The sequence below is a fragment of the Phyllostomus discolor genome, chromosome 12 (assembly GCF_004126475.2).
Source record: "Phyllostomus discolor isolate MPI-MPIP mPhyDis1 chromosome 12, mPhyDis1.pri.v3, whole genome shotgun sequence".
Taxonomy (NCBI): Eukaryota; Metazoa; Chordata; class Mammalia; order Chiroptera; family Phyllostomidae; genus Phyllostomus; species Phyllostomus discolor.
The window spans coordinates 57,984,748-58,007,031 of record NC_040914.2 but is presented as its reverse complement, the minus strand read 5'-3'; positions in this window follow the sequence as shown (position 1 = coordinate 58,007,031).

Below are 22,284 nucleotides of genomic sequence, written 5' to 3'. Positions count from 1 at the left end.
GAAGGAGACACAACCAAGGTTGTTTACTTTCTAATGTTTCCATTCGGAATTTTTAGTTGTGGCTGATCAAATAAGACCACTAGCTAAGAATGTGAGTTAGAGTTAAAATAGATTATCCCAACAAGTGAGTCCTTGGAATTCCCCAGGATTAAATTTGAACTCCACAGGAATGACCAAAGGGAATTTGTTTAAAGCCTCTTCTTCAATGATCCCTCACAAAATTAAAATAGTGACATTTTTCCATTTTCATCTGCCTGTGCATGAGAGGAGAGAGATGCTCAGTGCCTGTACTCATGTGCATATAAAAAGATAGATAGACTAATTCACAATTAAATGGCTATAAATTAAACTAAAAGGTAAGACACCATTTCTTCCACTTATTTATAAGTGAATCCCTCCTTAGTGAAGATGTTACAAACATTGACATTAATTTAGATGGACTAGGCAACTCCACTTATAGAAATTAACTAGACATCTACTCTAATGTGAAGAAATATACATTAATAACCTCATACAGATTATTAATTTCTATAGTTTTGTAAAGGCAAAAGACCATATACTGGTTTACTAGGGCTGCCATAACAAACTACCACAAACCGAATAGCTTAAATAACATAAATTAATTTTCTCATCGTTCTGAAGGCTAGAAGTTCAAGATCAAGGTTGGGTTCTTGGGAGGCCCCTCTCTTGAACTGGCATATGATTGGCTTCTCACTGTGTCCTTCCAGGGTTTTCCTCTTCAGGTGCCCCTGGTTGTCTTTTTGTGTGTCCACACCTGTCAGACGGGAGTAAGGCCCACTCTAATGAACTCATTTTAACCTAATTGCCATTTTAAGTCCCTGTCTGCAAATACAGTAACATTCTAAGGTACCAGGGGTTTGGACTTCAACATACGGATTTTGGGAGGTCACAATTCAGCTCATACCAGACTGTAAGTATCCTAATTGGTCATCAATAGCATACTACTTCATTAAATCACGGTGTGTCTATACAGTAAGTACTATACCCTCCTAAGAAATAATCTATAAATGCTGACTTGAAGCACCTTCCGTGATGCATTAAATAAGAATAGTATAGAAAAGTAAAATAAGCTAATATATTAAAAAGACACAGAGTCTAACAGACACACACACTTTCTTATCACAAGAAGGATGGATAAAGGGTGTGTTCGTTTGTGGAAAGGATACACCTTGTGGCTTAGGTGTGGCAGAGGAGACTATTTTATACTGCTATTTTTTAAAGTATATTCATCCTTTCTAGAAGGAGACAAAGAAAAATAATGTTTAAGAGAATGCATGAATCTGAGACTTGCGGTATGTGCAAAAACTGACAGTGATACCTTTAACTAAGGAAATGAATGCAGAAGTTGGAAAAGAAACTAAATGAATGCATGACAGTTAGCAGCCATGACACCCAAGCTCTTCTTTCTAAAGACCTTTGCAGTGATGCTGTTAGAGTGCCATCCTTCTGGTATTTCAAGTAATTAAATCTTCTTCAGTAAGGTCATGTCCATGTAATATCGAGCTCCACAGGAACGTCAGCCTTATTCTATTGAGCCGCCAATGTGTTACTCCACTTGCGAGACCATATTCCGCTAGACTACACTACAGACACATTAAAATACGAGTGGAATATTAAATTGGCCATCACTCCACTACAGAATATGTCATCTGTCTCCATTATAATGCAGTATGGCTTTCTTAGGGGCCTGGAAAACTTTTTGGTATTGTTAATAAGTTTCTGCTGTCTCCTTGATGTCAGCATTTAATTTAATTATCAGGGTTGAATGAACTTGGTGCAGCTGAGTGCTTGCTAACTACTCTGCGGAACCGGAACAGTCCACAAACAAATTAGTTCTCCAGATGTGGAGTCTTATAAATAACCACGGCAGTGCTGTCTGTGGGTGAAAAGGAAAGACAGGCATTGTGAGCAGTAACTGATTTGTTTTCTGAAGTGGTGGGGAAGGGCACCTGCATGCAGAGAACAGTCTGATTTTGTTTTGCATTTAGAAAAATATCCCTCAAATTATTTTCTTTATTTAACCCACTGTCTGTCTAATCAGTCATTAATTCAGTAATTTAGCTGCACCCTGTGCCTATTCTCCAACCTGCTGCCACTGCCCTTATTCAAATAGTTTCTTAACAATCTTCTCTTTTCCAGACTTGTCCATTGAAATCCTGCCACTAGATATAAATTTATAATAAACCAATTAGATCATTCCTTTGCTCAAAATTACTCTGAGGCTTCCTGTTGATTAAAGGGAACAAATTCAACTATTGTGACAGCTACAATGGACACTTCATAATCTGGTTCATGTTTTTCTCTCCATTATCATCCATCCCCCTGCACTTCCTTCTTTACATGTTGTATTCCAGCAATACTGAAAATATTCTCCATGGCCTGCGTGGGCCACTGAGAGGTCTTAAGGGGATTGTCTTTCAATCTAAATATCCAAAAAATTCCCTCCCATACAGACTAGGTGTTTATTAATTTATTTTTTCTCTTAAAGTTTTGCTACTGAAATACTAAAATTCTCAAGTGCCTATAACTTAAATTTAAAAATATATTTGTAATACTTTGCCAAAAGGGTACTTTCATGAAAGGAAACCTATGTACAGTGGCAGAGGAGGTCAAGTTTGAGTTAGCATCATTACACTGTTAGCAACCTACCCGATGTCGCCTCTTGTCACACCGCATCCCAGAGAGTGGGGCTGCTGTCCCAGTCTTGGAATACAGGAGAACGAAGTGAGGAGGCCACTGCATTAATTTTGAGCTTAATGACCCATCAGCTTATTGGTTAGGGTTTGATTAATGGTTTCTGCAGATACAGAAAGTTGTTTTAGCTTTTAAACTAAAAATGACATTGGCTCCCAATTATTGACAATCCAAACACAGGATACTATTCCAGGAACTCCAAATGTACCTTTCCAGGAGCTGATTAGAATGAAAACTATTTCAAACACATGAAGCTGCTTCATTCTGGACTTGCGAACCAAACTTGGGCATTCAGAAGACACGGAGCAAGAGGGTGAGAGCGCCTCAACGCCAGGCCCTTTGAGGAACTGCCAGAGGAGTAAGAGACTTTACCTGCCAGGAAATATGCATGTGTTGAGGTAGACTCTGGAAAACACCAGAGACAGAAAATTTCATTTAAAAATGTGCCCCTAGGGTAAAGTGGATCAGAGCAAGGTTTTTTCAAGCCTGGCATTACTGACACTTGAAATGAGAGAATTTCTTTGTTGGGGGGGAGGGGGGGTGCTGTCCTGCTCATTTGAGGATGTTTAACAGCAACCCTAGCTGTACTCACTGACACCAACAGCACTCCGCCTCCAGTTCTGACAACGCACTGCCGAATTTCCCTATGGGGCAAAATCCTGGGGAGGGCCTGCCAGTTGAGAGACTGTGTGAGTTGGCGATTCCTCTCTAATTCCAAAGAAATATGTATCAAGATTCAAATTTGGTGTAATGTGCAGAATTTGTTTCAAATTAATAATGGGTTTCCTATGCTATGCTCTCTTTTTTTCCCTTTTTGTTGTTGTTAAATTCCATAATAAAAACTGGTGATCCTTTTTAATCCATTTATAAAACCAAGTCTTGACAACTGCAAAATTATTGATTCAGAACAGAGTGTACTTTATGTCATCTTTAACAAAGTAACACCAATATAATTAGCAATAAAAGCTGGGTAAAAAGTTTTTGAGTGCTAATTTTCTTATTTGCATAAAAGGGAGTTAATTCATACTTCCTTAAGCCTATAGGGGAAATAATGACTACCCTGGTAATGATTTTTAATAATATAGTTTCTTAATTTCTTAGGAATATTTTAATGAATTACATTCCCCAATGCAACAAAATCTTAAGTTTAACAATAATTTTAGCTTTTCTCAGATTTTCTCTTAAATGCAAGTAGAACAAATGAAATATATTTATGCGAAATATCAGTAAAAGTAGAAACATTCTGTTTACAAAGATCTATCTGTTCATCTTTGCATCCTTCCATCGATACATCCAAACATTCATCTTCTACCTATTTTCCTTTTTATCTTCTAACCATCCATCATTTATCTTTCCATCCATGCATTCATTTTCCTGTTCGAATGTAAAGACAGAAAGTCTACATAATGCCTAATTTGTACTGCTATCATCAAATTTAAATACTCGTAATGTTTGAGATATAGTATTTGGTGCTGTCTGTTGCTTTCTTCTCTGCTTTGTAAATTATGTGAAACATCAAATGAACATAAATGGTTTTAATAATATCAACACTGTTGTGGATTTTGTGTAATGTCCATAGAAACATACAAAAAAGCAAACTTATATGTCATATATATAATATATATATTATATATATATATCTCACTTCTACTCTCCTCTCTCAGCCTGTGTCCCCAAGCCTCATATTTCATGTCTAATCAAGAGCCAGAAACATATTTGGACACCCTCGTCCTTCCTTACAGCTCCCCATTCCATACAGTCCGGACTTTGCAACTTGAAACATTCATCTCTTCTTTCCCCATTTAGGTTTGCTTCTCTGAATCCACTTTTATTCCCCGACTTTGAAGAAGTTTAGGGAGTCAAAGCCAGCAAATAATGTAAGATTATCCACCAGACCATGCTTTCCCAATCTGGCCTTTCAAATGTAACAGGCTGGTGCCAATCCCTTGAGGGTGGATATTTTGCACGTAGGAGGTAAAAATCACTGAGTAAGATGAGAGTGTGGGAATAGAGAAATAGATACATATTTTATGCATTAATTATGCATGTTCTAGCTCACAGTCAAAGTGATTTAAAGCAGCCACTGTGGCTAGCTAATAGGCATGGAAAAATACTATTGTAATTTTAGAAATCCCTGTTTTGAGGGATTATCATTTTATCTAAAGTTGTCTTGTATCAACTAAGCTCTGGACGTGTCGGGGGAGTCCTCTACAAATTTCTTTATTCAGTCCCTCGAAGAGGACATTATTTTTAAAGGGAGTTGACAGTGATACTTAATTCATATTCTGTTTCCAAATGGCCTGCCATCTGAGGTCTATTTAACAGACAGACTTCAAGTTGAGTGACATGTGATGGCTTCCTTCCTTCCTTCCTCCGGGAAACCATTTCCCCTCATTCCTATCTCCTCTGGGAGTTTCAGTTGGCTTTTAGTGGGTGGAAGTGATGTGTTCCAACACTGCTCTGCTTCCCTCTTTCACAAAGCTTTGGGTCTGAACAAAGTGGACGAATAAATATGTGATTTGGGTTTTATCAAGATACACAGAGAAGCCAGATCAACGCGTTATACGCAAACCCTTCTTTAAAAATGTGTGCCCATACCAAAGCTTGATTGGTATGTCATAGGTAGGAAAACACTGTGATATTAGGGTTCCTCCTTTTATGGAAACTACCTTTTCAGAACAATGTACTTCTTAAAAAGCAATACCTAAAGCATGAGTTAGAAAAAAAAAACAGTAAAATCAAACAGAGAAATAAAAGCCTTCCTGCATGAGAAAACCTATATTTATTTGATACTGAATTCTCTGGTCCTCACCTTGACCAGCACACACTACTGCCTTGTGACACACAGTGACCTGGCCCTACAGGCCCATGTTATGTCTGTTTACCATGTTTAAGCTGCTCATCAATCCAGGGGAAAATGAATAGAAAATGAGAGAAAAGAGAGTAAGATAATTAATAGTTTTCTTGAATCAGACAAGACAGGACCATGAAAGTCTTCCATTTGCACTCAGAATCACAGCCTGGTCTAAATGTGCCATCTATCAATTCACAGCATGAAAACAATCAAATTATAGGCTTTGAAGGAAAGGTAAATCCAGCCAGGAGATTGATGTTTTTCAAATGATCGGAATTTGCTGAGCTAGCCCACAGAAGCTCCACATTAATAGGGAGTTGTAGCTACAGATGAGGAAGGGATAACATCCAGACAGGTGTCCCAGGGAGAAGAGGCTTTTAAACTGGAGGCAAGCTGCTCAGCTCCCTGGCTTCAGGCTGGCTGTTTTCAGAAAACTCACTCACACCCACATTGATATGATGGCTACCGCATAAGGCCTTGTAAAAAATTAAATGCTGTTTTGCCAGATTTATTCATTTAGGGATTATCCTGATAGCCTCACCCATTGCTATTGTGAGAGAAAAAAGATATTCTATTTTTAGAAAAAATAGAAAAATATTTCTTCTATTATAACCAGATATAATGTATATCTGGTTCTGTATATAATGTATAACCAGATACATTATATCTGGTTCTGCTACTTGTTATGTGACCTTGGGCAAAACTCTTAGCTTCTTCAACCCAGTTTCTGTAGTAGCAAATCAGAAATCAGACACAATTATGGCACTTGCCTCATGGTGTAGTTTTGAAGATCACATTAGATAATACATACACACAGTGTTCAGAGAAGTGCATGCCACACCATGACTCTCAGTTAATCCTAGTTATCACTATCTTTTCTGTCTTTATGTGAATCCTATCCAGATGAATTATGGGAGGTCATCAAAACCTTGGATATACAGACATCTTTCACCGTGTACTACTCCCCCTTGGGAACAGACCACTTATTTTGTGTCCCCTAGTCATCCAGCTGCCCCAAGCTGAGTCAGGAACTTATTTCTTAGAGTCAATTACATGCTTGATGTTAAATACTAGGATGGTTGATTGTCCAACTTGGCAGGGTTAAAAAGTGTTTATTTTCATGCCCAAGTTCTAGTACATATCATTTATTATGAAATGTAGGTCTTTACAAATACATCTATCTCCTCTGGTTGATCCAAATCCAACCAATATTCCCTAAGTCATCATCTGAATGTCTTCTCCTTAATGGAACAGAATATTTCGTATATGCCTGTACACTGTTACTAAAATGGCTCAGTTCCTTTCACAAGTCAATTAGTTCTCTCAGGTACTATTCCTCTGTTTCATAAGTTATTATTTTTGCTAATTATATTTATTGCATTTTAATGCAACATATACCTTATACAAATTGTATAACCTTGATGTTCTTCAACATCATGAGCAATTCTCTATTACCCTTGAATCGCCTGTGCCAGTGCCTGGCTTCTCCTCGTTGCTAAATGAAGTGGTAGCTTCATAAACATACCACAGTGGAAATAAACCTTGCTATAAAATCTGTAAAAACCTCAAGTCTTAGGGTTGTAATCCAATCCACCATCTTCTTCTAGGGTCTTTGTTTTTCATAATGTGAATAAGAAAAGACACTGTGAATGCATTTTGCTTGATGAGGAAGTCAACGTGCCTGTGTGTGTCATTGGTCATGCCCAACGAATTCCGCGGATATGATTTACCACGGCTGGACAGGATACTCCCACCAATTAGAGCAAAGAAACCCCTACCGAACCATAGAACACTTCCCTTTTCCAGTCTCTCTCATGCTAATAGTATCAGGATCACATACTATTGGGTTAGAACATATTTATGTGGGGTCAAAGAACTTACATGTAAACTTTCCCTCTGTGGTTCCTTATGTAAAATAAGTTACAGTACTTCTTATCTTATCCAACACACTCAGGATACAAATGAAGACACGAATGAGGCCCAGAAGTGAGAAGATGTCTACCTTCCCTCATCTCTTTCCCTGTGGTCTTTGGTAGCACTTGGCCAATGAGAATTATAAACCTGTTTCATTTTGCCGTGTCAATTGCTTTTTTTTGTAGACAGTTTCTCTGTTAATAGTCATCTACATGGTATTATGTGTTCATCACACCAAGTGAAGTCTCCTTCCATCACCATCTATGCCCCTTTTACCCTCTTCTACCTCCTCTCACTCCCTTTTCCTCTGGTCATTGCCATACCGCTGTATCTATGAGGGTTTTTTTTTTCTTTGCTAAATTCCTTCACCTTTTTCTCCCAGCTCACCCTTCCCTCTGACAGCTGTCAGTCTCTTCTCTGTCTCTATGAGTCCTGCCAACTGTTTAGTGTAAGTTGATCTGTCAGATCACATGGTCTGCACCCCAAATGTCAGGAAAGACTCCCCACTCTTCATTCTCTGGGATGTCAAACAAGTAACAGAATTCAACGTCATGTAATTAATAGACCTTGTTTAGCTTTAGAATAACTGTCTTTAAGGGTAAGGCACACGTACACTTTAAAGTGGGACTAAAACATCACATTTGTTATTGCATTACATCCTCTATCAGTCAGACCAATTTGCTCATAAATCTTCAGATAATTGGCTCTGCTTATGTCCTAACTCTGTGAAATCCAGCTCTCAGCAGAGATGCTTTATACAATGTGACCTCCCTGAGGACATTCCTCTGAGTTTTGCTCTTACATTTTCTTTACAAGTTTTCAGCCTAAAAATAATTAGAAGGCCTGACGGCTAGTCAGAGAATGTGGACTTGAAGTTCTTTTTAAAGGAACAGCTCTTTTGATTGCAAGGCTTAAACAGGTCACCATAAACTGGTGAGCACCAAATATACCTTTAGAATGTAGACTTCTTCTCAGACCCATTTCCAGGAAATCTAAACCTGAGAGTACAGAAGACACTGCTTTCCCTCAAGATTCTATTGATTTCTTTGATAGTCATTTTTGAAAACCACAAGTGTGATCTACCTCCTTTCTTCCCTCCTCCCCTCCCTCCCTCCATTCCTTCATTCATTCCTCTGTGTCTCTTTCCTCACCTTTCTTATTCTTTTTTTTCAGAGCTCCCTATACCTTCAAGAATGAAGGTTAAACTTCTATTTTTTTTATTTTTAGTGAGGGGAAGTTTATAAAATATAAAATTAAAGATTGTAAATGAAGCGATTTAATTGCATTTAGTATCTTCACAGGGTTGTGCAAACACCACCTCTATCTACTTCCAAAATATTCCTGTTACCCCAAAAGAAAGTCCCATGCCCATTAAAGAATCACTTGTCATTTTTCCCCTTAACCCAGCCCCTGAAAACACCAATCTGTTTCTGGATTCTATTATAGATCTTTCATATACATAGTGTATATTAGAGAGGACCTTTTGTGCCTAGCTTCTTTTACTTAGAATAATATTTTGTACATTCCTTTTTATGGCTGAATAATAATCCATTGTCTGTACGTGCCTCCATCTATCTATTCAGCTGTTAGTGTGCAGGTGAGTTGTCCTCACGTCAGGACTATTGCAGAGTTCTGCTATGAACATGTGTCCACACCTGTTTGGGTACCTGTTTTCAATACTTAATATACGCCCTGGACTGGAATTGCCAGGTTCTATGGTAATTTTACGGTTTGTTTTTTTATTTTGAGAAACCACCAAACTGTTTTCCACAGTAAATGAACAATTTTATATTCCTACCAACAAAATACAAGTGTTCTAATTTCTCTACATTTTAACTTTTTTTCTACTTTAGCCATCATACTGTGTGTGAAAGGGTATCTCATGTTATTTTTAAAATGTGTTTCCCTAATGACTAATATGTTGCACAAGTTTTCATCAAACTTTTCATTTTTATTATGAGGCTTTCAGGACCTCCTCCTGTCCATTTTTTCAATTCACCTCTCAGCTCTCCCCTAAAGTCTGTACAATATTTTCTATCCTTATCTGCTTGCAGTTTCCTCTATGGGCTATATTATTTTACACCTCTCTGTATGTTACTTTCTTGCCTGGAACATATTTATTTATTTTTCCTGACGGTTATTAAAGACTCGTCTCAGATCTCCAAGTTTGTACTGGTTTCCTCTCCTGTCAATCATGACATCTCCCTGTACATAATTACATCAATTTTTTATGCTTTCTATATTGTTTTTATGTCTTTCTCTATTAGATTTTAAACTTCCAAAGTGAAGAATCATCATCTTGACTTTATGTAACCACACTTCCCGAAGTTGGTGATGATGCTGTCATCTTCACCCCTAGTGTTTTATATAAACTCTAGAGGATGTCCAAAATCTGAACTCACCTGAAGATACTGACTGTTCTAGCGCCGAGTGCTTTATCCTTTTCCACCTAACCCTATTCCCATATTCCTTCCTTCTTCTCCCTCCTTCCCTTTCTCCCTTCCTTCCTAGACTCTTGTAATTTTCCATTCTTCCCCTTCCTCCTCTTCTCTCATTTCCTATCTCTCAGGCTCTCACCACTCACTCCTGTTACGTCACTCAGTGGTCTCTTGCCCCCTCATCCCTGCCTCTCTCCTTCCCTCCCCAACATATGCTTCATTTCTTTCAGTTGCTCTGATGCCCCTGGTCCCTCCATTACTCCCCTCCTGTACTTCCTAAACTGAGAACGCCCTCCCACACTTCATCTCCTACAGTTAACTGTCTGGCATTCTTCACACCTCAGGTGTGCCACCTCAGGGATGCCTCTCTGGAAACTCTGGACGAGATTAATTTCCTTTTAATGTTGTCTCTCATGGTTCTACCTAAATTCATTGTATCTTTAAGATTCTCTCTTGAAAAAAAATCTGAAAGTCAGAGTGCAGCCACATGACAAAGAGCTACAGTCTTCTCCCCTACCAGGCCAAGGGGTTGTGGAATCCAGGGCACAGCGCTTGATGTACTGAGATAAAATAGTAATCAAATGATATAATGCACTTCAAAACATTCTTGGCTCGGGTGAAAGGTATAGAAAAACGCCAGGTACTGTGATCATTATCTCCTGACTCTGTTCTTCCGATTGCTCTTTGCGCACACACAGCATAGGCAGTGCTTCCCCAATGGCGATATTGGGAGTGCACCATTAATTCAACAGTAAGGTTAACTTCTATTCTAACTTCTATTCCTTTGACCTCTAGTAAGCCGACCACCAACTATTTATGCTGCCTCTAAAGAGAAATGAGAAGAAACATGTAGTCATTGAAGACAGAGTTAAAGGTTTATCAAACAGCTTTTCAAAAAGTTTTTCTCTAAGAAGTCATTCATTTAGCTTATGGGATTCTTATCCCTGTCCTTCCCTCTCTCTGCACTCTGCCCAAGGTCTGCAGCTGCATCAATGGGGAATGAGGTCCTAGGCTCTTCCACAGACCTGGTGTTTTTCCAAAAAATCATTTCCCCTGTACTGGCTACTCCTGCCCCAACTATCATATGGTGCATTAGAAGGCAATAAAAATGAAAAAATGAAAAAATCAAGTGGCTTTGTCTCTGATGCAGTTAATTCAGGTTTACTATTTTTTTCCAGCCTACTGTTTTACCCCAAAACAGATAGCACTATCCTCTCAGTGACAGTGGCTGTAGAAAACTACAGGAACTCACAGATGCCAAACCCTTTTCCCAGCTTATGCTAAGACTGCCTAAAGGAGGGAGTAGTTATGCATCTTCACTACCTGTATGAGGACATCAAACCTCACAGTAACCCTATATGGTAGAAGTTACTCTATTTTCATCTGTCATTAAAGTGAGGTTATATAATCATACAAGGTTTTCACAACTTCTGTCAAGCTTCAAAACTGGAGAATAAATTTCCTTTGTTGGACAAATACTCAGGTTATTATTCTGAGAAGAATTGTGGATATTTAAAGTGATGGTAGGAAACCATCACTTTAAAAAGGGAAAATAAATGACAGGAATCTTTGACTATTTATTTATTTCTAGCCCACTGAAACAACATCTATAATATGAAGAAAGTCACCAATAGTTAAATCACATATTATATTCCAGACAAAAATAACTAAAATACTTAAACCATGAACATCACTGTAATATCCAAGGATGTATTATTTGGGGAGTCACTGTTAAGTATCTCTCTTTGCAGTAAATGTCAGACAATCCTCACTTTCCCGTACCACATGGAGGCACCTTTGAGAAGAATGACTCTTAAATGTAATGTTTAGGAAAATGTTGCTAAGGTTAAATTTCATTCCGTAAAGATAACTCCTAAACAATTCACCAAAACACTTGAGTCAGTTTCTTTTGTATGCAGCTATGTAATGCTCACTTAAAAAAACAAAAACAACTTCCTGACAATGTGTTTAGACCCATTATAATGCAAACACATGCAAAACTGGGTGGCTGTAGATACTTTTTCATTGGATGAAAACATTGCAAACTGCACACTGTGTCTAAATGTTTAATGTAAACATTTGTGCTGAATATCTTTGCAAATCAACAGCTGCTCACACAGGAGCAGTGAATCGAATGGATTTCATAGCTGAAGCCCTGAATCAGAATGGAGTTCACATTCACCATTCATGGGTTACTCAAGCGGCCTTTGTGACAAAATGATTATCTACTTTTAATCATGTTCCAAGAAGCAATCAAAACAAAGTTACTTAGCTCATCTTTGCAGACCAAGTGAAGTGCAGGGTAATTAATTTTATTCCACAAACAAAATCCAGTTAGTTCTATTGATATGAAGTAATGTTGTGTTACCACAATGCAATTATGTTATGCCCATTCCAACCGCATCTGAATTCTGTATTCCTGTTCTATGTACATTCGAAGCATTGTCATTAAGGGCGCTGGCAAACCCTTGGGGATCCTGGATTGAACATCTCTCCCTTTGTGAGCAATCAAGAACCTCATGAACCAAACTGATTTGTAATTTAGCAGAAATGTGAATCCTACAGGAAGAGGCTAGTGTGTGGCCGTCAGTCACTCAGTATAGGTATAGATAGCATGTGTATATGTCCTGATTTAGTTATATTATCCTTTACTAATCACTGTACAGAGACTAACCTTTGGGAAGTGATGGGAATTGAGTTTCTTTGCAAAAAAAATGAGTGCCCACTGTAAGTGCCAGTAATAAAAGTCAGGAGGAAATAAAGATATTTTTATAAGTAATGACATTCTAACAAAAAATAGTTGCATCTCCTCCTCACCACTCCCTCCCCCCACTACAACCACTAAAATGGGCGGAATTATAAACTATTGTGGTATTAAATAGGTGATGCCTAGAGTGTATTTCTCATAATTGGCAAAGTTGTAATAAATGTGACTAAATCGAGGTATAATTATTTCATTTCGTATAACATTTCCTTTGAGGCTAATTTTTAGATCTTGCTGCTACGGCTTAGTCTGAGGAGCAGAAGACTGTGAGCCTCTCACAGAGGTGCAGTGCGTTACCTCTGCTGTGTCCTCTGAGCACCTTTGTATTGAGACAGGATGTTCCAAGTGACTAGTCTTACTCACTCGGGTTTCACCCACATTCCCTCTCTTTGGAAAGCAGAAGATGCTGTATTTATTTCTTCTACCCCCAGACAATTACTTTGCCTCTTTTTTCTTTACTTATTTGATTTAAGAAAGAAAGTTCCTTCTTAGAATAAATACTAAAGAAAATAGTTATCTTATTAATAAAAATATACCGCTTTAAAATGCCTTTTTCTCACCCGGGAAAATGAGAAATCCCAAAACTACCCTGATGCTGATCTTCTTTCTTTTATGGCCTTGTATAATTTTGACAAAGTATTCTTATAAAAACTGCTATATTTTCATGTTCAATTCCCAAGTTCACATCCAATCTACCATTTTTATAATGCTGACCATATATCTCTCCTAGAGTATCATCTTTTTATCAGGAAATTTCCCAGCTCACAAATTTTAATGACCTCTCATGGTGGCTTTCAGAGATTCAAACAGTTTGCTGTTACTTGCTTTGTCTTAAGTAAAAATCAACTTCTTTGAGTTATTTAACCTCAAATGTCACCAAATCTATAATGAGGCAGGGTCTGAAATGATACTTTATTATGCACCTCCTTGCTGTGCCAGGTGCATCACAGGTAGATACCCCCCTTACATAGTTTTCCCAATAACCCTGGGAAATGAAGGAGAAAAATGAGACATCCCCGAACTACCTGCAAGTGCCAAAATTTGGGGTCAAAGTAGCCCCTTAGACACCAAAAGTGGTGTGTGTGTGTAGAGAGAGAGAAAAAAATAAATACATAAATAAGAGAGAAGGAAGGTCCGGAGATCCGTTGATTCAATGCATGGTTGCTGGAGGTAAAGGACCTGTGTGTTTTAGTCCCCATCCCCGTACACTGAAGGCCCTATGGATTGCTACTCTCACAACTGATGCAAACACATGCACAGAACCATGATGATTATTTGCAGCCTAAATCAAGTCCAGTTCTACTATATCTCTTCGAGCACAGGCCTCAGATTACTGGCCAACTCTTGACTGCCAATATCTGGAAGAGCTGCCCCTAGAAGTTTCCCTTCACCCAATACGCACAAACTATCAGGCACAACTAATAATGGCTTCACGGGGTCAGTGCATATTGCTACTGTAAATAAATATCTGCTGCTGACTTCCTACAGCTCATTATAGCTAGTCAGATCACTGTCTAAACATGACAGCATGAGAGAAAGCCGTGCCTTACTATTCATTCATTATTTCATCCTCACAAATATTTGAGTTGATACCATGTGGTAGGACTTTTTCAAGAGCTTGGAGCTGTAAAGGCGAGAAATACCTCCTGAACCCAAATAATCCATGCACCACAATCGAGATCAATAATTTTGAAGCTATTCTCCTTCAGATGTTAGGGTTTCAACAAAACACCTCAACATTTATCCATTGCTTACACATTCATAAGTATCAGACAATGTAAATACACACCAAATGGAAATCAAATAATAAATGAAGCTACATCTACAAGATGGAAAATTACTTGTGGTTATTTTTTCTCAATTTTTCAAACTGCAAAAATAATTAGATATTTACCTTTTGAAAAAACAATGCCACTCACAGCAACACACTGTATTCTGCCTTCCTGGTAGAGTACACCACCTTTCACTATTCTTAATCAGCTCCACCCACATCACCATGCCTATTTTGTGTAGTTTAATGAGGTATTATTGATGAATAAGATTTCATATAATTAAGCTATACAACATAATTTGACACCCATATGTATTGTGAGGGTTGATGCAATCCAAAGGAAATTGACTTTTCTTATTTTTTGTGGTCCAAGGGGGTCTTTTACCCTCTCCCCTGCATTCTGGGATTTTCACAAAGGCATTCTTGTCTGTGAGCAATTGCTAGTTGCTCTTTCTGCACAGGGGACGATAACCAGGGGCCTCCTATTCCACCATCTGGTTGATATATCACTCAAAATATGTATTTTGGTTGGACACGTAGCCAGGCAGACATTATCATTGTGATGGAAACACACCGAAATATTAGTGGCCAAAACACAGCAAAGGCAGCAGTAGCAGTAACAGCATCCATAGATAAGCATCCTTTTGTGGAAATGTGCAAAACTCACTCTTTCCAAACAACTAAGTACCCCTCAGATAAGAGACAAACAACATTTAGGCTAGTTCTTTAAAAACACAAGAGAAACAATGAAGAAATGACTGAAGCCCACCAGCCTGTCAAGAAGAATGAAGGAAGGCCCTTTCTTCCACTGTGAACTTGGCAGGGCTCATGAACTCAACACGCACCTGCCAGCAGCCTGAACACCACCCACCAGGATGCACCAGGTTCGAGGAATGCTATTAATTCATACACTGGCTCTACAGTGCCGACGAAGAATAAGTGATGGGGAGCAGTAGGCTGTTCCTTTCCTCTTTTTGGCCTTAATCACTTCACAGTGAATAGACACTATTTTAAAGATTTCTTTAAGATGGAGAAAGAACTGACCTTCTATTAAGCAATAAAAGAAATGCTTATGGACCAAATAAGAGAATAAACTGAAGCAAGCTTAAAGATAACTTACAGGCCACAGCAAAGCTGGAGTTTCTCTGTCTTGGAATTTGGAAACGGAGTTCCCGAGACTTGACCAAAGCACTGACCTATCTTTTATTTCTTCAAGCTCGACTCTCACTGTGTAAACCCGGCGGTGGAAAACGCAGCCTTCCAATGGATCACAAATAGACAGCAGCCATTTGAAAGTACCTTAAGGAAAAGAGCGGCTGTTAGTGACAAAGTATTTCAGTTATCTTCGAGTTTTATACTTGTAAGACATCACTCTAGGTAAAGTATGCAAACTTCTTATTTCCAAGAGTTGGGAATAAGGATGTTTAGACGTGGTTTAATTACTCTAGATTTGAAGAGACGCTTGGTGGTAACGTCTTAAAATAAATCTTCCTGCTTTCACGTCAAAGGTAACAGTAATAACAGTGACTTAAAACCTAGCATGTGGCAGGACTTTATATGAGTTTGTTCTTTCCAGTCTTACAGTCACTGTTTGGGGAGCACACATTTTAAAGAAAAATGGCATCCGGGGAGGTGACCTGAGTATTAAGAGCATGCCACCCGTAGGTCTTGCAGGAGAGATATAAAATCAGTTGCCTCTGACTCTAAGTTGAATAGGCTTTCAACCACATCATGCTGCCAGAGACAGGTTTAAATGTGTGCTGGAAGGGAGAACTAAAGTGAACGTCGGGTTTTGGAGGAAAGGGATGTTACGTTTTAGATGTGCTGCTTTTCAGAGGGGTATCTAATCGGAGGCGTCAAAGATGCGGTAGGTTCTGTGTCTCTGGCTGCTGCCATGTGCACTTTGCTAGACCACTTTCAACCAAATTCAGCTCTATTGTTTGTAAAATAAAATTAATTTATGTCAATACTTTAGTTTTATCAGATGCAACTAGTAAGTACTAGTTTTCTTTTGCCTCCTTTGGAGAATTGTGGCTTATAAGAAGTAACTGGTTTGGCCTTTTTGAGATTTACTTTATCACTTTATGACCAAATCTGCAGCTACCAGTTCAGTTCAGCTGAAACCAGTGTATTTAGTAAAATGTGTATATCATATCCATGGGGGAGGCTGCAAGGAGACACTCTGTGAAAATTTGTGCAGAGAAACCTCATTTGTTATTGTTCAGACACTTGAATAAAGTCCAAAACCATGAATTTGGAAACACTAAAATAGTTAATACAATTATTTAAGAACATAATTTACTCAATGACAACAAAATCTGATTTAAAAAGTGGACAAAGAATTTAAATGGAAATTCCTCTAAACAAAAAAAGCAAATGGCCAATAGGCATATGTAAACCTCCTCAAAATAACTAATGATTAGAAAAATGCAAATTAAAACCACAATGAGATAGCACTTTACTCCATTAGTATGGCTATTATTAACACACACAAACATTCACATAAAATCCAGAGAACAACAAGTGTTGACAAGGGTATGAACAATTTGGAATTTTTGTAAGTTGCTGAGAGGAAGGCAAAATGGGGCAGAAACAGCAGAAAATAGTGTGGCAGTTTCTTAAAAAATTAAACATAGGATTACCATATGTTCTAGTGATTTCGTTTCTGGGTGTATACCCACAAGACTGGAAAGCAGGGCTTTGAGCAGATACCTGTTCACCCGTGTCCACTGCAACATTGTTTACATTAGTCAAAAGGTGGAAACAACGCAAACAGCCATTGACAGATGAGTGGATAAACCAAATGCGGTATATGCACATAGTGGAATATTAGGTGCCCATAAAAAGTAATGAAATTCTGACTCATGCTACAACATGATGAACCTTGTCAATACAGTGCTAACAGAAACAAACCTGTCACAAAAGGACACATACTGCATGATTCTACCACATGACCTATGTAGAGACGTTGATTTTGTGGAGGCAGATGGTGGAGTGGTGTTTGTCAGAGGCAAGAGAGGGAGGAATGAGGAGTTGTTGTTTAACATTTGGAGAGGCTCAGTTCTGCAAGATGAAAAGCGTTCTGGGGATGAGTGGGGAGAGTAGCTGTATGGCAATGTGAGTGTACTTAAAATACCAAACTGTCCACTGAACGATCATCAAGATGATAAATTGTATATTATGTATCTTTCCATGATTAAATTAAAAATAATTGTATAGTATTTTCTTGACTTATGGATTAAATTAAAAAGCAAAAATCTCAGTTTGGCAGAGGGCAAGTGTATGGTATCAATACTCAATACAATTAGCAATAGTCAATGATAGCAATATATAAGAAGTTCACATTGTCTTGCAGAACGTGGTTATGTGTGTATATGTATACAGATATATATATGTATATATGTAAAGATATGTATACATATATACATATATGTATACTCATATATATCAAAAGCATTATTATGCAACAATACCAACTTTCAAGCACAGACAGCTCAGATGGAGAGTTATAAACCCAGAGATCCCTTTTCTCACTAACAAAAGCGCAGCCATTAGATGCTGAGATTAGAACTCAGTAAGACTTGGGTGCAGAAAAAAAAAAGAATAAAATAAAAGTCAATTTGTAAGCAATATTGTTATGTCTGTAATTTATATAAATATTTCAGAGGATATTTAGAAAAAGCCCTTGGTAATGAGTTTCAATACATCAAAGCAGAAATAAACACATATGTTCATAGTGTCTTGAAGAATAATACAAATAAATTATTACAAAATGAGAAAAAGATTGATTGGACTGATACTTTTTGGAGCTGCTGTTTTTCTTTGGTTAATTCCATCTATTACATGACGTTGCTTAAAACTTGTTAAAAGTCTGTTTAATATTAGCTTGTTAAATAGTGTCATAAATGTTTTAGAGTTTGGTTATTGCTTTCTCCAGATCCATAACCTTGCTTTAATAACCCACATATATTCACATCCACTTAGCAGACACATTACATGGTGTCATTACGTTCCACAATGAGTCTAATTGCTTTACTTCCTACTGATTCTCTCCTCTATCTGAGTCGTCAGAAAGGAACCTAGTTTCAGAGCTTTACTGTCTGAAAGCCCACTGGCTTCTCACGGGATCAAGCCAGGTTACAGGGGCCATCTCTCTCCTAACATCTTCATTATTTATTATGTAGCTCTAGGCAGGCCAGAGTTTTCCTGGAGACACTGCCCATCTGACTTGAATCAGAAAACTAACCTCTTCCGCGCTTACCCTTCAGTTGCAGGAGGCCACGGTGGCCAAGAGCTGCCGAAAGCTTCAAGGAGCTCTCCACCCTCTTGGGGATAAATGGAGTTCCTTGATTCAAATTTGCATGTAAAAAAGTCAACTCTTTAACAACACTTTTATTTTTTAAGTCAACACTTAAAAAAAGAAGGAGTCACCTTTGATTAGATGCGTCAAACCCTTTAGATTTACCCCGCTGCTCTAATTCCTGAGTCTTTTGGATGTCTGGCTATGCCCGTTTTCACTCAGCGTGTCCTCCAGAGACCCGAGGTAAAAGGTAAGGCTCAAGTGGCTGTTCTGGTCTTCAGCTGCAGTCAGAGATCAGATGTGAACTGAGCTTGAAACCTTGGGCAAAATAATAATTTGGGAGCATCAATGACTTCAGTTGCCTTGACATCCCCTCAACATACACCTTACTCTCCCTGAATTTCCAAAACAGCCAACTGAATGGAACACCTGCAAGCATTATTTGTTACTTGTTAAAAGTGATCTTTCCTTCAAGGTAAAAATCATAGACATGTAATAGAAGCATTTCCCTATGCTCTTCTTCCATTCAGCTCTATAAGAGGTGTACCCAGTCCAGTGCCCGGATATATACAGCCAAGACTGGGTCCTCCCCCAGGGGACAATGTAGACACTGAAGTCACTGATTTCTAACATGCATTGTCTTTGGGGAACTTGCTGTACATGAATAGTCCTGCATAACACAGGGAACCTATGGTCCAGGGCTGATTGGAATACCCTATTTCTCCTTATGTAACAGGGTGCAGCCAAGAGGGGAACCCCAAATAGGGATTTGTAATAGGGTCCAGAACAGCTTGGAGATAATTGGCTCCACACCACAGGGCCACACCTGCCCAGAATGCAGGCAGCTGTGGCCAATTGTGGGCGGAGCCGGAAATGGGGCTGCAGAGGAAGATTGGTGCTGGGATTTAAACGGAGGCACAACAGCCATTGGACATCTCTCTTTTTGGGACCATGTATCTTTTTAGGACCACGTGGCTTTGGTGTCTTGGTTGGGACCATGAGACTTGGGTGAGCGTCAGGACCACAAGGCTTTGGAAGTGCTCCCTTTTGCCATGTGGAGGGTGCTGGGAGGACTGTGCGCATTTGTGGGGAACTTTAGTTTGTGTTATTTCAAATGAATAATAAATTCCTTTCCTTTTCACTGATCTCTGGTATTAAGAGACATCTTTCCTCAGGCAGCAGGCAAAATGAACCCAGAAGGTGGGGAGGAACCCTCTGGAGACTGTAACAGTTTTTGGCCACCCTGATGGGACAATAATTGTCCGTGGCAGACCGACCCCCTCAGGTGCGAGAGAGTGAGGCTTCGGGGTTTTCCCACTGTTGAGAACTTCTCTACTCCTCCTGAGGGCATCGGCCACCTATCACACCTGGGAAGGTGAAAAGGAAATGAAGCAGGGAGGGAGCAGAGATGTGAGTGTGTTGGTTGAAAACTTGGTTTCTGAGTGCTTTTTTTTTTTGAATAATGGAGCCAGAATTCGGGGCAGTAGGTGCAGAAATACCTGGTCTTTACACCATCTGTATTCTTTTTGCTCTGAACTTTTGCTTGCTTTGTTGGAACTGTGTGAATAGTTCTGAGCCGTTCCCTAAGTGGACCCCATTGGGTAGGATTCTAAGGGATTGGGAAAATTACCGTGCTAAGTTGACATACAAGAATTCCTTGATTAAGCAGTTAATGGTTTACTATTCTAACACGGTGTAGCCTACTTGTTTTGGGTGATGAGCTGAGATGGTCCATGAATGGTTCTTTGACTTCAGCGTGTAGACAGAGTACTAGGAATGAGCTCCCCCCAGGTGGCAGACATAGCATTTAAAATCTACAATGCCCGGGAAGCAGGGAAGGCAAAACGGGCCACAGTGTTTTTGGAGTTAGCCCAGGGAAGCCAGAAGAAGTGGGGCTCTAGGACAGAATGAGGAAACTCAGCGGGTGCCCGCCACCGTGACAGTGGCAGAAGGGGCCCTACAGAGAAGAAGAAAGGCACAGTAGGCCATTATCAATGTGCCTATTGCAAGGAGGAGGGGCACTGAAGGAATGAGTGTCCACATTGCAAAAGGGAAAGAGAGAGTAAGAATCCTGGCCTAATGAAACACATTTAAAATGGGACCAGGCACTCCCCATTGCTTTGCTGCGAATCAGAGTGGCACCCAGAAGCGGGCTTCAACTGAGCCCTTTTGAAATAGTTTATGGGAAACCCCTCCGAATTTCTGTTTTAGGTACACCCCCTCTGGATTTGGAGCACGAGGCACAAATTAAGCAATATGTACAGCATTTAGGGCAGACACTAACCATTTTGCACAAGTTTGCTCATTGCAGGTCTGTCTACCCCTCTGACGAGCCCCTGCACCCGTTCCAGCCAGGGGACCAGGTCCTACTAAAGACCTGGAAGAGCGAAGGCCCCAAACAACAGCTGTCTGAACAATGGACTGGTCCCTACGATGTCCTGTTCACAACACATTCCTCCCTGTGCTGATGGGAATTAAGCCCTGGATTCACCACACACAGGTAAAACGGGCACTGCCAAAGGGAGACGCAGACCCTACTGCTGCAGCTGAGGCAGAAAGGGAAAGCTGGGCCTGCACTCCGGAGGAAGGGTTGAAATTCCACTTCCAGAAAGAGACAATGAATCCCGGTACAGGGTGACAGTGTTTGTCACGTTATGAAAGTATTTGTAAAGCTAGGGACTTTCAGCTGCCACATACTGAGTTTAAGTATAATCCTTCCCAGTGTAGGAAAGGAACCAGCATTAAAAGAGAATGATGGTTAAATCTGGATGAGTAAAATTAGTATAAAGGATGTGGACATTTTAAACCTGGAGTAAAGGAAACCTCAACTACTTGTTTTCTGGTTTTGTGAGAAAAATTTCTAACATTGGTTTTGTTTCTGATCAGAAACCTGTATTTGAAGACCTAAGAAAGGTCACCGTAAGACCTAGGAACAGTCGCTTGTAACTGGTTGGGGGGAATGCCTTTGCCACTCAGGACCCAGGAAGGGTCATTTGGGGCTGATGAGTGCTTCAGCCAGAGGCAAAAGCAGCGTATCTCTGCCAAGAGACCGGGTGCAAAAGGGAAATGAAGGAGCATGTCTCTGTGAGGCACCGATGGACGCATTGGTTCAAGAGAATGCCTCTACCTGTGTATTGTTCTGGAACTCTGTGCTTTGGATTTTGCTCTGTATCTGCTCTGGAAAGGAAATTGAGGATTCCAGGGAAGGTTGAAACTTCACACTCTGTAGGAAAGTAAATGGGAAAGTGAAAGATATGTAAATGAAGAAGGTGTATGAAAGAAAGAATAGAGGACTTGTGAATGTTACATAAGGTCTGTGGGAAACTATAAAGATAAATGGAAAAGTGAAAGTTTTGGGAAGGAATTATGTGGTGTTAGTAATGGAATGTATAAGGCATGGGGATGTAATATTGGTGGATATCAGAAGGGAAATGATTTTCCTTCAGGCTTTGTATTTTTCTCCCTACCTGATCCCCCCAGAATTTGGCATTCTGAAGGAGTGAGTGATGACATAAGGTTTCTTTGCAT